General features: G+C 37.7%; 1 protein-coding gene across 1 annotated transcript in view; it reads left to right on the top strand.

The window, feature by feature from the left end:
• Positions 1–241: 241 nt before the first annotated feature.
• LOC106082467 (putative uncharacterized protein DDB_G0292636) overlaps positions 242–17,896 on the top strand; it is a 31,929-nt gene continuing 14,274 nt past the window's right edge. The window contains exon 1 of the mRNA XM_013245008.2: positions 242–327. The gene's annotated coding sequence lies outside the window, so the exon portion shown is untranslated. The remainder of the gene's footprint in view (positions 328–17,896) is intronic.

A 17,896-nucleotide genomic window follows, 5' to 3' on the forward strand; every position in this document is an offset into this window, starting at 1 on the left:
TGCACGTTATTGACATTCCTCCTGACGAGAAAATAAATTACAAGAAAGGCGCTGAGAGTTGAGCAAGGGTATATCGACATGTCGTCAATAAGCATAGAAAGAGAAAAGCAGTTGACAACCGACAGTGAGACGAAGAGCCGCACTTCAAATGTAACTCATCAATTAAAATTTAAAAATTTTTTGTTAATTTCCTTGTGATTTATTTTACTTTATTGTTTATTATTTTGTATTTTGTCAAAAAAAACAGCCTGTAAAAACGGTTAGACGAAGTCAACCGAAATATCGGAAATAAAATTGTTTTAACTGACCTGCAGCCGAAACCATTAAGTAAGTCGTAGAAAATCTTCGATAATTAAGCTCGTCTCGAAAGAGAAATAAAACAAATAATCATGAACAAATCAAATCTTCACCCCAACCAAATTGTAAATTTTGTCCATGAACATTCCTTTAAGGAACAGGGGCAAACTTCTCACATACCAATGAGTACAGTCCGATAAAAATTTTAGCACAATGATAAGGGACCTCCTTTTTATAGCCGAATCCGAACGGAGGGCCGCAGTGCGAAATCTCTTTGGAGAGAAGTTTTTACATGGCATAGTACCTCAAAAATGTTGCCATCATTAGGAGGGGAAAACCAACGCTGATGGTCTCGCCAGGATTCGAACCCAGGCGTTCAGCATCATGGGCAGGACATGCGCTACGGTGGCCTCCCCTAAACAGGCAAAAAAACAAATGTTGTGCCTTTGAAGCCTTCTCAATTAAATAACTGGTAAGCTTCCTCCAAGGTCGAAACGCGTCTTCCCCTGCTTGGTGTGTGACAACAACTGGCTTTGCTTTTTCATCCCAAAAAATCTTCGATCATTAAGCTCGTCTCCAAATAAACAGAAAATATTATTTGTGGATAACTAACTCATAGTAAAAGTGGCCCACTGAGTGAAATACAATGCCTCTGTCTCTGTCGCTTTTATATAAAGGGTGATTTTTTTGAGGTTAGGATTTTCATGCATTAGTATTTGACAGATCACGTGGGATTTCAGACATGGTGTCAAAGAGAAAGATGCTCAGTATGTTTTGACATTTCATCATGAATAGACTTACTAACGAGCAACGCTTGCAAATCATTGAATTTTATTACCAAAATCAGTGTTCGGTTCGAAATGTGTTCATTCACCGTAACGTTGCGTCCAACAGCATCTTTGAAAAAATACGGTCCAATGATTCCACCAGCGTACAAACCACACCAAACAGTGCATTTTTCGGGATGCATGGGCAGTTCCTGAACGGCTTCTGGTTGCTCTTCACTCCAAATGCGGCAATTTGCTTATTTACGTAGCCATTCAACCAGAAATGAGCCTCATCGCTGAACGGTGAATGAACACATTTCGAACCGAACACTGATTTTGGTAATAAAATTCAATGATTTGCAAGCGTTGCTCGTTAGTAAGTCTATTCATGATGAAATGTCAAAGCATACTGAGCATCTTTCTCTTTGACACCATGTCTGAAATCCCACGTGATCTGTCAAATACTAATGCATGAAAATCCTAACCTCAAAAAAATCACCCTTTACATATATGCTCAATTGTGTGAGAAATCTCAACCTTAATTTCACAAACGACAATCGTTTTGCTATTAAAATGCGTTAGGATTAAATACAAAACTGTTTTGCATTGTAAGACGATACACACCTCTTCAGATGAAATGCAAGCAATGACTAAAAACACACATGAATAGCGGCCACGACGCTGTTATACCAAAAAGAATTTTAAATATTTCTCGGACCGCATTGGTTTGTACACCCAGTGACCCTTAAACGTCAATATTTGACATTTGTGTTCATTTTTCCCATTTCTGAGTATGAATATTCATATGTCTTGTTTGGGGCAGGGTAACATCATTGTGGTAACATCATTGTGTGGGCATTAAATGAGGTAACATTGAAAAATATGAACTGTAGTGCAAATGGTTATTTTAAAAAAAGTCTGTGTATAGCTCCTAAGACGAAATAGTCTTAAAGTGCAAGAGTTCAAGAAACTATTGAAAGAAAGAAAGAAAACTTCCAAGTGCTGTAACCATTGAAGCAGCTCTACAATTGTGCATAAAATGGAGAAAAAACAAATAAAAAATGGAGAAAAATATTAAAAATAAAAATTTTAAATAAAATACCGCAAATTAGTTAAGCCATAAAAATCTAGATATATATACATATGGCAAGAAAAAAGTCCGATTGGCAAAATGGTATCTATATGATTTAACAACATCTCTGTTCATAAGAAATTAAATGATGCAAAAGCAACTGGTATTGCAAGCTAAAAGTTTTCATTATGAAATCAATTAAATTGAAAAAATCGAAGTCAGGGTTATTGGGGACAGTCGTACTCCAAACCCCCCAAACGAATATATAGAAAGGACAGAACAATATCGACGGTATTTGGACTTACGACTGCAAACAATAAATATTGGGGCCAAATATCTAGGGGCCGTCCTATTCCCACAATCCCTTTGAGGGGACATGTAGGCCAGTAAGACAATATGGGCTGAAGTGAAAAGTATTTTCGACTAGAATACAATCCTGAGGCGGTATGAAGTTTGGCATCAGGAAATTATACCCCAAATCCAAAATGAAAATATGCCCCAAACAGGTACAAGGCTTTTTTTCAGGGACGCTACAAAAGTAGACAAGCAACAAACGACGCCATATTTTTTTGCCATTCTTTTGACATTTCTCTTCAGTAAGGTTTGCCATATCATGATGGAATAATATACGAGCCAACAACGAGCCGAAATTATTAAAATTTACTACCGAAATTCGGAATCATTGCCTTCACGTCAAATTTAGCTATGAGGCTTGTTTCTGGCTGAATGGCCTTGTCAATAAGCAAAATATGGGTTATTGGTCAGACACCAATCCACACGTACTCCATGAATTATCATTGCATACCGAAGAAAATTACGGTTTGTGCGGTTTATGGGCCGCCGGCGTCATTGGGCCGTACTTCCTCCGCAATGATCAAGACCGACACGTTACTGTGAATGGGAATCGCTACCGTTCAATAACACAATATTTTTAGCCCAAATTGGATGATGTGGATACAAGCCACACAGCGAATGTCATGTTATTGGAATCCAAGTTTGAAGAACGGATTTTCGTCCTATTAGACTGTCATACTTCATGTCGAAGACTCTTGAGAAGTTGATAGAAACATATCTTAGGGCGAAGATCCCTGGAGATCGACAGTCGCGGCAGCGGACACTGTGTTATCCTCGATACATTGCCCGATGTTCCAGACAGTGTGGATTACACCCAACCTGAGCCGCTTTTTGATAAAAAGTACTGTACCACTATTCCTGATAGAATCGATTGGAACTACTATATCCCTATTAAAAGAAATTACATAGACATCTATACGGTTCGAAACTAGACGACCAGGTGGGCTTTGGGATGTACTCTAAAGATCTAGAACTGGTCATATCGAAAAGGTAACACGACCACTGCAGTGTGTATCAAGCGGAGTTGCTTGCAGCTAAGGAAGTGGTGGAATGGCTAAGATATAGTGTCATAACGACGATTGGCATAAATATCTTCTCAGACAGCCGGGCCATTAAATCCCTGGAGAACGTATTTCTGAACACAAAAATCACGCTCGACTGTCGCAGATCTCTTAACGAGATGGCTGAACATTCAAAATTAACCTGCTCTGGGTGCCGAACCACAGAGATTTCCCAGGGAATTGTAAAGCGGACGAGCTTGCGAGACTAGTAACTACCCTACACACTTCAGGGAAACTGGAATCTGTGGGTATTCCTCTAGCGACATGTAAGCTAAGTTATCAGGACCAGGCCCCAAAGGACAACGAATGATAGATGTTCAAAAAGAGCGGGCTGTGAGCATTCCATAGCTATGTGGCCTATTCTAGACTTGAAAAGGTCTACCGCTTTGCTGTCACTGGCTAGAACAGACGTCTCAGTCATTGTGTTCGTCATGACAGGTCACTGTCTAATCGGAAAACATGCTGACAGACTGAAGGTTGCCAGTAACGACTTTTGCAGAAGCTGTGAGGACCAGTGTTGCCACTCAAGAAAAATTTAAGAAAAATCCTACCAAACCCGACCAAAACCTACCACATGTTTTACAAACCAAAAATGTGGCATATGTTTTTATACCCTACACCAAAGAGTTAGCCATTTTGCCATTCCATTTGGAACACATCAAATTATACGTCTTTTTGTCGAAATCACTCTATAGCCTTACGCTCAAAGATGGCCTATATCTTGATATATCACCCTTTATACCGATCTCCCAATAAGGAATCTTGAGTTCAGAAAGTTTTGCCACGATTTCTATGAATAACCACACCGAGTTTGGTTTAGCGGTCTCCCGATTTAAATGTTTGAGCCCAAAAATTCGCCTTACTATCCCTATTCGCTGTTACAGTGAGCTGCATGGACCCCTCAACATCTGAGTATGGACTAATTTGTATGCAGCTGCCACATAGCCCCTATTTCCGATTAAAGACATTCAAAACACAAAAGCCGCATTTCCTACCAATAATTTACGAAGTTTGGAAGAAATACCTTAACTCGTACCAGTTACAGTCAATATCAGAACTTACGGCGTTTTTACATAAATTTCAAGCAGTGAGACCCCTTGTAACAGTATTTGGCCTCTCGATATCCATTGTTTTTTTTCTGCACTCTTAGCAATAACATAGAAACGAATTTTGTGTTATCATCGACAGATTTTTCCGTAGTTAACTTTGCATTTATATGATGGAAAAACCTACCAAAAATTAAGATCAGCCTACCAATCTACGAAGATAATAAAAACCTACAACCTGTCTGATTTAGCGAATGTGAACATTCGCAAGTTGTTGGGTTTTTTAAAGCGATCTGGATGGTTCAACGATAGAAAGTAGAAGGCGCCTTCTTTCTTCTGTTTCTGTGGTATCACAATGGACGAAAACGTCTAAGTGACTGACCTAATATTCGGGCGAAAGTTGCATTAATTTTTGGGGTTAATTTGCAAACTTTGGTAATTTTTTCATAATAAAGAACTCTAAATTTGGCGCCTTGTTTCATTTGCAATTTGCGTCACATTGTCATGGCGCCAATCCTGCCACCTAAATGTGAGGCCATGTGACGTGGACCGTCCCATTCCCAGCTTTAAACGATCGGAAGAATATGGTACACAAATTTATTTGGCAGTAGAGTACTAAACTGTAACCAAACTTTGTGCAGAGTTATTTTCTTATCATAAGCATAGGCGAAGATGGTTATACCGGACTGTACCTTGTTATGGACCCCATATAGACCGATCTGCTGATTAAAGTCCTTCAGCAAATTTAAGCCTCATTTATTACCAGATTTCGCTGCGATTTGGTACAGTGAATTGTAGTTGATCACTTCAAATCCTCCCGGAATATGGTGCAGATAAGGCCATATTTGAAAATAGCTGTCATATACCGATCCCATCAATTAAAGGTCTTGAGTCCTTTACATGCTTATTTTTTACCCGATTTTATTGAGTTTTATACAGATCAGACCATATGTGGACTGATCTCACGATTAACGGCATTGGACCCATAAGATTTCAAATAGTGATTTGTATAGGACTCCTTCAAATCCTTCCCAAATATGGGGCTGATCGGGCCTTATTTCGCTCCGTATCGAATATGGTGCAGATCAGACAACATCTTGACAAAGCCCCCATATCGAACAATCTCCCGCATTTATTGCCGGATTTTACTAAAATTTGGCACAGCGATTTGTTTTGGGTGTCGAACTCAAATAGAATATGGCAATATCTTGAAATAGACCCCAAATAGACCGATTTCGCGATTTAGTGTCTAAGGCCAATAAAAGCCGCATTTATTACCCGAATTTACTGAAATATGGCACAGTGCTTTTTTTTGTAACCGACGGCATCCTTATCGGATATGGTCCTATTGAATTTGGTTCAAATCGGACAATGCCTTGATATAGCCTCCAAATAGACCGATTTCCCGATTTAGGGTGTAAGGCCAATAAAAGCCTATTTATTTCCCGAATTTACTGAAATTTGGCACAGTGCTTTTCTTGTAATTCACGGCATCCGTATCGAATATGGTCCAAATCGGATAATAAAGGGTGATTTTTTTGAGGTTAGGATTTTCATGCATTAGTATTTGACAGATCACGTGGGATTTCAGACATGGTGTCAAAGAGAAAGATGCTCAGTATGCTTTGACATTTCATCATGAATAGACTTACTAACGAGCAACGCTTGCAAATCATTGAATTTTATTACCAAAATCAGTGTTCGGTTCGAAATGTGTTCATTCACCGTAACGTTGCGTCCGACAGCATTTTTGAAAAAATACGGTCCAATGATTCCACCAGCGTACAAACCACACCAAACAGTGCATTTTTCGGGATGCATGGGCAGTTCTTGAACGGCTTCTGGTTGCTCTTCACTCCAAATGCGGCAATTTTGCTTATTTACGTAGCCATTCAACCAGAAATGAGCCTCATCGCTGAACAAAATTTGTCAAAATTTGAACACATTTCGAACCGAACACTGATTTTGGTAATAAAATTCAATGATTTGCAAGCGTTGCTCGTTAGTAAGTCTATTCATGATGAAATGTCAAAGCATACTGAGCATCTTTCTCTTTGACACCATGTCTGAAATCCCACGTGATCTGTCAAATAAAGGGTGATTTTTTTGAGGTTAGGATTTTCATGCATTAGTATTTGACAGATCACGTGGGATTTCAGACATGGTGTCAAAGAGAAAGATGCTCAGTATGCTTTGACATTTCATCATGAATAGACTTACTAACGAGCAACGCTTGCAAATCATTGAATTTTATTACCAAAATCAGTGTTCGGTTCGAAATGTGTTCATTCACCGTAACGTTGCGTCCAACAGCATCTTTGAAAAAATACGGTCCAATGATTCCACCAGCGTACAAACCACACCAAACAGTGCATTTTTCGGGATGCATGGGCAGTTCTTGAACGGCTTCTGGTTGCTCTTCACTCCAAATGCGGCAATTTTGCTTATTTACGTAGCCATTCAACCAGAAATGAGCCTCATCGCTGAACAAAATTTGTCAAAATTTGAACACATTGCGAACCGAACACTGATTTGGTAATAAAATTCAATGATTTGCAAGCGTTGCTCGTTAGTAAGTCTATTCATGATGAAATGTCAAAGCATACTGAGCATCTTTCTCTTTGACACCATGTCTGAAATCCCACGTGATCTGTCAAATACAAATGCATGAAAATCCTAACCTCAAAAAATCACCCTTTACTAATGCATGAAAATCCTAACCTCAAAAAAATCACCCTATATCTTGATATAGTTCCAATGGCCCATAGAAGCCGCATTTATCACCTGATTTTGCTGAAATTTGACACAGTGCTTTTTCTTGTAACACTCGTCATCCGTAACAAATATGGTCCAAAGCGGACAATATCTTTATACAGTCCCAATGTAGACCAATCTCCCTATTTAAGGTCTAAGGAAACAGAAGCCGCATTTATCACCCGATTTCGCTGAAACTTGGCACTGTGAGCTGTGTTAGACCCTAAGTCATCCCTGCGATTCATATTTGGGTATAGTTGCCATATTACGATACTGATCCTCTGATTTATGGTCTTTAACCCATAACTTACATATTTATTACGTGATTTTAAAATTAGTACGGTGAGTTGTATTAGACCCCTACACATACTTCCTGAATATGGTGCTAATCGGATCATATTTGGATATAACTGTAATATACACCCACCTCCCTTTTTACGGTCTTTCATCTATAAATGGCTTATTTATTATCCAATTCGACGTCCGTACTTAGTTTAGCCTAGATCGGATCATGTTTCGCTAGAGCTGCTACAAATTCGTAAATGGTGCATTTTCAAAGCATTTTAGCGAAATGTGGTTAATATAATTAGCTGAGATGGGAGATATTCAAAGTTCGGCCCAGCCTTTTTTCTTGTTTTACATCATTTGACCCCTGAATTTATGCAAAAAAAACTTGTCGAACAAAACAATATGTGTAGCCTTAACAGCCAATTTATTTGAAAATGCCGATTTGGAAACCAATTTTATGAATTTGAATTATCGTTTTCAGAAAATTCAGAACCCCAGCTCTAACCATTCAACATTTCAAAGAGTTATCTGTAGCCGTTCTCAAGTGACAGATTAATTAGATTAGTACACCCCCATCCTTTGGTGGTATAAAAATGAGCATAAAAATAATAGCAACATTTTAATTGAATGATTCAAAGAGAAATCTTTTATGAAGTCATTGGAAGTACTTACAGTTTTGAAAATTGCTTTGTTTACTCTGTTTTTTATGAACTTAATTATATTTACTAAATCAATTATGTGTATTCAATGTAATTTTCATTTTTTAAAAAACATTTTAGAGGGCAGCTTTTTTCTCCTTAAGCAGCCAAATTTTTAAGAAGTATCTAGATATAGATAAAAATATTTGGTTTTGTATACATACATATTTTGTGGTTTGTACTTGAAAATAAAATTGTGTAGTTCAATAACATCTCTATGTAGAAAAGAAACCAAATAAAGCAAAATTTATGCCATTAGTGTTCACAATAAAAATGATCCCATTGTAAAAAAATCAAAACACATTTTTGAGTACACCGATGCTGCGACCAGACGCAGCATTTTCAAGAAATGCCCCGCTATTAGTGTGATCACTATCATAATAATCATCTTCATTATCTTCATCATTATTATCATGATTGGGAGCGCTATTGCATAACGCATTATGTATTTTTATAGCTTGACCCAATGTTCCCCACTGTTCACGATGTTGATGTTCCAAATGCAGATGCACAAAATGCCGTTCGTCCTCGGAATTATGGAATTTAGTCAAGTGTTTGTTATAGGTACATATGTATATAATATTGAAAACGAATACAAGAGAATTATTACTACACTGAAAAAATTTTGTCCCCACTTTATATTTGTTGAACTTATTTTCCAACATTTTAAGGAAATTTCTTTTGGTGAAAGATTTTTTACTTGATATTATTAAGTTTTTACTATCCTTAAATGTATGTATTATCGGAAAGATTCAGAAGTACTAGATGTTACCTTTGGTCTAGAATGACTTCAGCTTCACTGATAATCGTTACATTAGCTTTAGCCTTTGTGTAAGTACTGCAAAAATGGACCCTCGGCTTAACAAAAGGAAGGCGGATTGGTGTAGCTTTTGGCGCGCATTCTACAGCACTGTCCCTTGTATGTATAACTGTGATGAAAGAAAAAACTGTTGAGGAGGATGGTCAGGCGGATGAAGAATGCCCTGAATGGCTCGCTTAAACCTACTAGAACCAAACCAATGAGCAAGTGACGGCTACGGTGGTCCAAACAACTAGGCCCGAACTACCGCATACGTGATTTACTCGTTCACGTTCATTTTTCCAAAATTGTTTTTTGTTTTGGCATTACAGCATTCGTTAACGAATAAGCACTATCGATATTAGAGATTCGTTGACGAATGAATAATCGAGTATCAACTGTTCGATATCCACTCGTTTACTCAGGAGCAATCGAATAGAATAGTTAAAACAATAGTTAAAATGCAAGATTTGAGTGAAGATAAATTTCGACTTTAAGTAGTGGAGACACAAACCACTGACTTGGCAGCCCTCTGTTACTGGCATTAGTAGAACACTGTTAAGCATTTTTGCACGCAATTAATTCTAAAAAATTATTTATTCATGAAGAGTTAATTTTAAACAACACAAAAAAGGAAAAATAACATCTAGAAAATAATAAGGTGATCCAACATTAAAATTTGGTTCCCTCAATATCCGTAATGTGTACTAACAAGATTAAGGAGATTGTAAAACTGATTGGTCCACTGTGTAAAAATTTTCAAATAAAAAGTCGATGAAACCCGCCTCTAACGACAGCTTAGGAAGTCTAGTTTCTTATAATTCCAAATAATCATCCAACAATCGAATTTTTTGGCAATAACTCGAAAAAATTACCACTGTGCAAAAATGGAAAATAGTAAGGCGATGAGACCGGCCTCAAACGACAGCTAAGGAAGCTAAGTTTGTTTCTCAAACACCCCCATTTTCCAAATAATCGTCTTTCTATCGAATTTTCGGCAAAAACTTGAAAAAACTACCCAAAAGAGTGGGCCAGAAGCTATGGGAGGAATAGTACCCAAATTGAGTAGCCGTTTTCCCCCATATTTTAAATTGTTTCGAGAAATTGTCCAAGCTGAAGCAAAATATTAAATTTTAGCGGATATGAGACACAATATGAGCCCAAAATGTACACATTTTTTGAAAACCAAAATTCAAATCGAAAATTTAATAAAACCAAAACTGATAAAGATATCGTCCTAGTTTTTCGGTATTTCTTGGACGAATAACTCCCCCAAAAAAATTAGTATAAATGTTGGCGACATTTCTTGGCGAAAATATCCAAAATGCCCATACTGGGGAAAGATATTTGCAAAATCGGCATTTTTCAGTAAAATGGCCCTAGAGACTTCAATGTTTGGTAACAAACACATATAATCGTGCTTTTCGAGAAGTCTAAGGGGTTTTCCAGTTTTTTGTAAAAATTCCAATATTGTACTTCACATATCTTCTACTAGAGTCAACACATGGGGTGTAGGTATCACTGCCTATACACAAAACAGCAATGTTGAATAAATTGGACTTGAATAAGGGAAGTAAGATTTGATTTGTTTTCTATTGCGATTGTGAATCAAGTCGTCTTAAAGAGCCCAATCTACTCTAGTTGGGATGAAATGTAAAGCACCACGGTCCATTTGACATCGTCCGCTGATGATGTTGAAATTGAAATCGCGATAAAGATAGCCAGTCAAATGCTTCTGGCAACAACACACTTTTGCTGACTTTTAAATGTTCTTTGCTATGCTATTCTTTGAATAGAAAGCATTAAACAATGGTCTAAAGCCGAACAATATCCTGTAGTGGAATCTCAATAAGATTTTAAGACCGAAAAGTAAAGCACAAACAGACAAACCAAACGAAAGGCACGTCGCATGTGGTGTAGGTGACTGCCTACACACAAAAACAGCACTGGCAGTATCAACCGTTGGGCGATCGCAATGCGAAGAACAAAAGAGGAGTCTCCAAAAGATGTTTGTGTTTATTGGATAAGCTGGATTTGAATAAGGGAAGTAAGATTTGATTTGTTTTCTATTGCGCTTATGAATCAAGTCGTTTTAAAGAGCCCTGTTCAAATTCAGATGCATGATTTACAACTAACTCTAGTTGGAATGGTTATAAAGCACCATGATCCATTTGACATCTTCCGCTCATGATTTTTCTTGGTCGAAAATGAAATCGCGATACGGGAAACAAGTCAAATGCTTCTGGCAAGAACACATTTTTGCTGACTTTTAAATGTTTTTGCTATACTATTCTTTGAATAGAAAGCATTAAACAATGGCCTAAAGCAGGACAATATCCTGCAATGGAATTTAAAAAAAAAAGACAAAAATAGCCTTTTTTTCATGTTTTGATCTGTAAATCGCATAACTTTTGCTTAAAAATCAATTTCTTCAGCATATGCGGCAAATAAAGGGTGATTTTTTTGAGGTTAGGATTTTCATGCATTAGTATTTGACAGATCACGTGGGATTTTAGACATGGTGTCAAAGAGAAAGATGCTCAGTATGCTTTGACATTTCATCATGAATAGACTTACTAACGAGCAACGCTTGCAAATCATTGAATTTTATTACCAAAATCAGTGTTCGGTTCGAAATGTGTTCATTCACCGTAACGTTGCGTCCAACAGCATCTTTGAAAAAATACGGTCCAATGATTCCACCAGCGTACAAACCACACCAAACAGTGCATTTTTCGGGATGCATGGGCAGTTCTTGAACGGCTTCTGGTTGCTTTTCACTCCAAATGCGGCAATTTTGCTTATTTACGTAGCCATTCAACCAGAAATGAGCCTCATCGCTGAACAAAATTTGTCGATAAAAAAGCGGATTTTCTGCCAACTTTTCTAGGGCCCATTCACTGAAAATGATTTGCAAGCGTTGCTCGTTAGTAAGTCTATTCATGATGAAATGTCAAAGCATACTGAGCATCTTTCTCTTTGACACCATGTCTGAAATCCCACGTGATCTGTCAAATACTAATGCATGAAAATCCTAACCTCAAAAAAATCACCCTTTATATAGCAAATTTTGTCAGTTAAAAAATAGAAAGTCGGTTAAGAAATGCTTTCATAGACAACAAATTAAAACTGGAAAAACCCGATTTTTTTTCCAGTTTTCCAGAAATTTGAACACGTATGGATGAAAATTGCGTCATGTACTTTGTACACAAACTAATATGGGCAGACATACATACGGCCATTACTAAAACGAATCGCAAAGTGCTAGTTTCTATATAAAAAAAGGCAATTTTTTTAAGAAATCAATGAAATAAAATTTCTGGTTTTACTCTTTCTTATACTCAAGGTCGGTCGATTCTCCTGTTTGGGAGAAATAGCGTAAAGAAATATAAATGCATTTATCGTTATTACAAAGAATAACCAAAAGAAATGCACTGGCTTCTTTAAAGTTCTGGGGCTTAGGAACTATCACTAACAATTTCCGGGTACTTACACTTTGGTTGCGTACTCTTCTGCTTAGAAGGCTGCCTCACCAATGCTTCTCCACCAGTGTGACACCACTAGAAAGAAATAAATCGCTTGTTGTTTTTTTTTTGGATTTGGATGATATGGTTTAATTAATAGAACAGGGAAAACTGTTGATTAAGTCGCATCGAGTAAATGAATTTTTAGTGTCTAGCAATTTTGTTGAATTGATAGGAGAAATAGCACAGGCATAGAGAATGTTGACTAATAGTTGAACTATTTTCTCCCCCTTCTTCGTTTGTTTTGTTTTTATTTTTTTTTGTGAACTCTTTGCTTTATTTGCTTTCCTCGTGTTTAAGGCATCGATGATGATGATGGTGGTAGTGGTAGTGGCAATGGTCACCTTAGAAACCAGGAACACTCATGCAATGCATGGAAAAAGTTGAACATTCGCTTTTTGGTTGACAATGGTGAGATAGAAAGGAGAGAACGAAATATGTTGTTAAAGTATAAAACAAAAACACCGTCAACAGATAACACGTAACACGTTTTTACAACCGACGCACTTAGAGTATGGTATTGATTGTATTGAAGCCAGCTTCAAGCCAAAAAGGCCAAAAACGTATCAATAACTCTACGCGATTCAGGAGCCCGAACACTGAAATTCCTTGCAAAGTATTTAAATAAGCTTATGATGAACACCCCCTTTAGGGTTTTTGAGATTGTTACGTTGACAATAATATATCGTAATTTGGATGTTGCTGCTTATTTTCTGGCTCAGTTTCACTTTGCAAGCCTGATGACGTTCGGTTGATTTTATGGATGGCCGGCTGTCTAGCTAGCTAGCTAGCTGTTTGACCAAATGTGTTAACACTCGCGTACACGTCAATCCAATTAGAATGAGGTTTTGAATTACCGACTTTGCGGGCGGCCTGTTTTGTGTGCTTTGCTTTTATGGGCCAGTTAACAAAGAAAATATTTTGCGCTTTTCATTTACTTGGGTAAAAAAATGCCTTTGACTTAAAGGGTAACTGAAAGTTATCAAACTTGTTTTGATTTTTTTTAACTTTATTACTAATACGTCCCAAGGTACAGCTACCGAAGCGTATAAGCAACATCAATTTATTGGTATTACACACTTTCTTGCCTTAAAGACTTTCATCAAACACTTTCAGATGTTTTGGCGTTTAAATGCTTCAGCTTTTGCTTTTATTTGATTTTAAATTTAAATAAAAAATATGCCTTTTTTCATTCACTTATACTACCGAAATTTATTGCCAGAAAAACATGGATAATTTATTTTAAAATATTTTCTTTTTTCGTTGTGATGTTTTTTTTTAATAGAACTCAAAATTTTGTGTGTTTCGGCATTCGTTTGGACAACGAAGCAACAACGCGACGCGGCGCGGATACAACGTTATGATTACTTTTTTCGAGGGGGAGGGAAATATCGCACCGTAAATACGAGGAAAGAAAATACACACGTTCGTTCTAAGAACTCAGCAATGCTGAACTGATTGGAAGTGTTACCCCAACGGCTATCTAGAGGCGGCAGCCAGACAGACAGCGCGCATCGTAACACTTTTGCGCAAATCACAGAAACCCCCACAAACATACAAACGAATCATTCCACATCCATTCATTCACTCAGTCAGCCATTGAAACACACATGGGCCTTAAGAAGCAGCACGCAGCGAAAAGAAAAACTACAACTAAAACTTAAACAGAATAGAAAGCACAAAGGAAAATAATAATAACAAACAGCAAGGAAAACAAGAACAGAACACCCCACAAAGGTAGAAATGGGGAAAAACCACAGGCCGGCCAGCCAAAAACTAATCAGCCGGGTGAACACGGCAAATATTCTCTCTAATGTGTGTGGCGGTCTTTTTAAGCTGCAAAGGTGATGTGCAACTTGTGGCACGTTTACGGTATTAGTTCAAATGCACTTTTCTTGTCCAAAATTGTTAAGGAACTAAAATGGTTAACAAGTAACACCTTCCACAATTGACTGCACTCGTGGGAGGTAAAAGCAACAAATCCCATGGTTTTTTTTTACTTTTTATACCCTTCACCATATAGGATGGGGGTATACTAATTTCGTCATTCTGTTTGAACACCTCGAAATATGCGTCTAAGACCCCGTAAAGTATATATATAATTTTGATCGTGATGATATTTTAAGTCGATCTAGCCATGTCGGTGCGTTCGTCCGTCTGTCTGTCGAAAGCACGCTAACTTTCGAAGGAGTAAAGCTAGACGCTTGAAATTTTGCACAAATACTTTTTATTAGTGTAGGTCGATTGGGATTGTAAATGGGCCAAATCGGTCCATGTTTTGATATAGCTGCCATATAAACCGATCTTGGGTCTTAACTTCTTGAGCCAATTTGACTGAAATTTTGGACGTGGTGTTTTGGTATCACTTCCAACAACTGTGTTAAGTATTGTCAAAATCGATGCATAACCTGATACAGCTGCCATATAAACCGATCATGGGTCTTGAATTCTTCAACTTATAGAGGGCGCAATTCTTATCCGATTTGGCTGTAATTTTGCACGTGATGTTTTGGTATCACTTTCAATAACTGTGCTAAGTATTGTTCAAATAGGTTCATAACCTGGTATAGCTGCCATAAAAACCGATCTGGGATCTTGACTTCTTGAACCTCTAGAAGGCGCAATTCTCATCAGATTCGGCAGATAATTTGTACAACGACTTCTCCCATGACCCTTCTCCCATTCAACATACGTATCCAATATGGTCTGAATCGATCTATAGCTTGATACAGCTCCCATATAAACCGATCTCCCGATTTTGCTTCTTGAGCCCCTACAAGGCGCAATTCTTATCTGAATGGACTGAAATATTACACAGTGACTTCTACAATGTTCAGCATTCAATTCATTTATGGTCCGCATGGGACTATAACTTGATATAGCTCCAATACCATAAAAGTTCTTCTTCATTATTCTTTGTTTGACTAAAAAAAGATACCGCGCAAAGAACTCGACAAATGCTATCCATGGTGGAGGGTATATAAGATTCGGCCCAGCTGAACTTAGCACGCTCTTACTTGTTTGTACATGAATTTCTTCTTGAACGTGCTTAAAAAGGCCAATCGGGAGATTGGTTTTATCAGTGTAAGGAACAAATCGGGCCATACTTGCTTTGGATTCTCGAGTTCATGGCAGACATTATTGTGCAATATTTCAAAACAAATCGGAGGAGAACTACACCATCTAGAGGCTCAAGAAGTAAAAAATGAAATAGCAGTTTATGGAACGATTTAGACCATTCTTTGTTGTGGACTCAGGGGTCATAAAGAAGTTGTCGCACAGATTTGTAATTTGTCATAAATGTATAGGAAAATCGCCGAGGTGTCCACATTCGGTAGCATTTTTTGCTAATATTTTGTATACAAAATATATATTTTTGGAAAAGTTGAAAGAAAAATATTACATTAGTTTCGGATTATTTGAATAAAATTAAAAATGAGCCCAAAATATAGAATTTTGTGAAAACAAAAATTCAAATTGAAATGATCATGAAATCGAAACCAATAACGATATTGTTTTAATTTGTAAACCTTTTGTACAAAAATGTCTCCTCAAAATAATTAATATAAATTTTACCCGCATTTCCTGACGAAAATACCCAAACATCCCATACTGGGGAAAGATGTTTGCAAAATTTACATTTTTAGTAAAATAGCAACTGGATAAACCATATGCTAATGAACATGTGGATAAATTGCCGGTCCCATGACATAAACATAAGAGGAAAGTGGCACTAGGCACGACACAGCGGGGCATTTTATCGCAACTCCTTTGGGTGACCACCATAAATGACCTATTACGGATGCTGACTGAGGAGGGATTTGAACACATTTGTATGCAGACGATGTTATAATACTTCTTAGGGGTAAGTATCCGAACCAGCTATGCAGAAGAGCCGCAAAGGTATTGCATATGGCATATGACTGGGCTAGACCCAGGGGTCTCAATGTTAACACAGAGAAGACTGAAATATGCCTGTTCACGAGGAAGACGAAGGTGGGCCAATTTGAAGCACCACGTTTCCTCAGCCAAATGATTTCGATATCTGATAAGGTCAAATACTTAGGAGTGATCTTGGATAGGAAACTAAGTTGGAAGGGTCACATTCAGGAGCGTACTGAAAAGACTCACAGATGTTGGGATCTGTGTGGCCCGTCTACACAGATCTCGGCTCGTAGGCTCAAAATCGGGCTTGAATCCGAGGATAGTCCACTGGCTCTACAGGAGCGTGATTAAACCAATATTTACTTACGCCTCAGTAGTTTGGTGGACTGCTATAGAGAAAAAGTGCAACATAAAGACAATACAACAGGTTCAGAGAACATGTTATCTTGTCATAGGCGAAGGGATGGGGACCACGGCCACTAGGGCACTGAAGACTTTTCTAGATATCGGACCCATTGACATACAGATAAGGTGTGGTCTGAACTGGACGATATTCAACAAAAAGGTGTAAGGTGGTACCAAAGGTCACTGTTTCAAATTTCACCAAATTCGAATGATAAATACGACTTTTATGGGCTCAATACCCTATATCGGTAGCTATATCCAAATATGATCAGATCTTAACCACATTTGGAGGTCTACCAAAACACACTTTGCCAAATTTCATCAAAATCGGATGAAAACTGCTCTTCTTATGAGTTCACTACTTTATATCGACAGATCGGTCAATATGGCAGCTATATCCAAATATGGTCCGATCTGAACCACATTCAACAAATAGGTGTAGGGGTCTACCAACTCAATGTGGGCCTATGAACTCAATGTGCCAAATTCCATCGAAATCGGATGAAAAATGTTCCTTTTATAGGCTCAATACACTATATCGGGGGATCGGACTATATGGCAGCTATATCTAAATATGGTCCGATCTGGACCACATTTGACAAGAATGGGTGCCAATGTGAACACACTGTGTCAATTTTCATCGAAATCGGGTAATAAATGGATCTTTTATGACCTTAATACCCTATATCGGGAGATCGGACGGTAGGTCTATAGGGCATATATATTCCGATCTGGACCACACTTCACAGAAATGGGTACGGGTCTTGCATCGAAATCGGATGGAAAATTACCAATTTATTGCCTTAAAACTTTAAGTCTGGAGATTGGTCTATATAGCGGCTAAATACAACTAAATTCCAATTTGATGAGATCAGAAGGTAAGGTTTATATACAAAGAATACGAAATCATCAAAGATTTTTTGGAATTTTTTTTTATACCCAAGAT

This window comes from Stomoxys calcitrans, chromosome 1, assembly GCF_963082655.1.
Source record: "Stomoxys calcitrans chromosome 1, idStoCalc2.1, whole genome shotgun sequence".
Taxonomy (NCBI): domain Eukaryota; kingdom Metazoa; phylum Arthropoda; class Insecta; order Diptera; family Muscidae; genus Stomoxys; species Stomoxys calcitrans.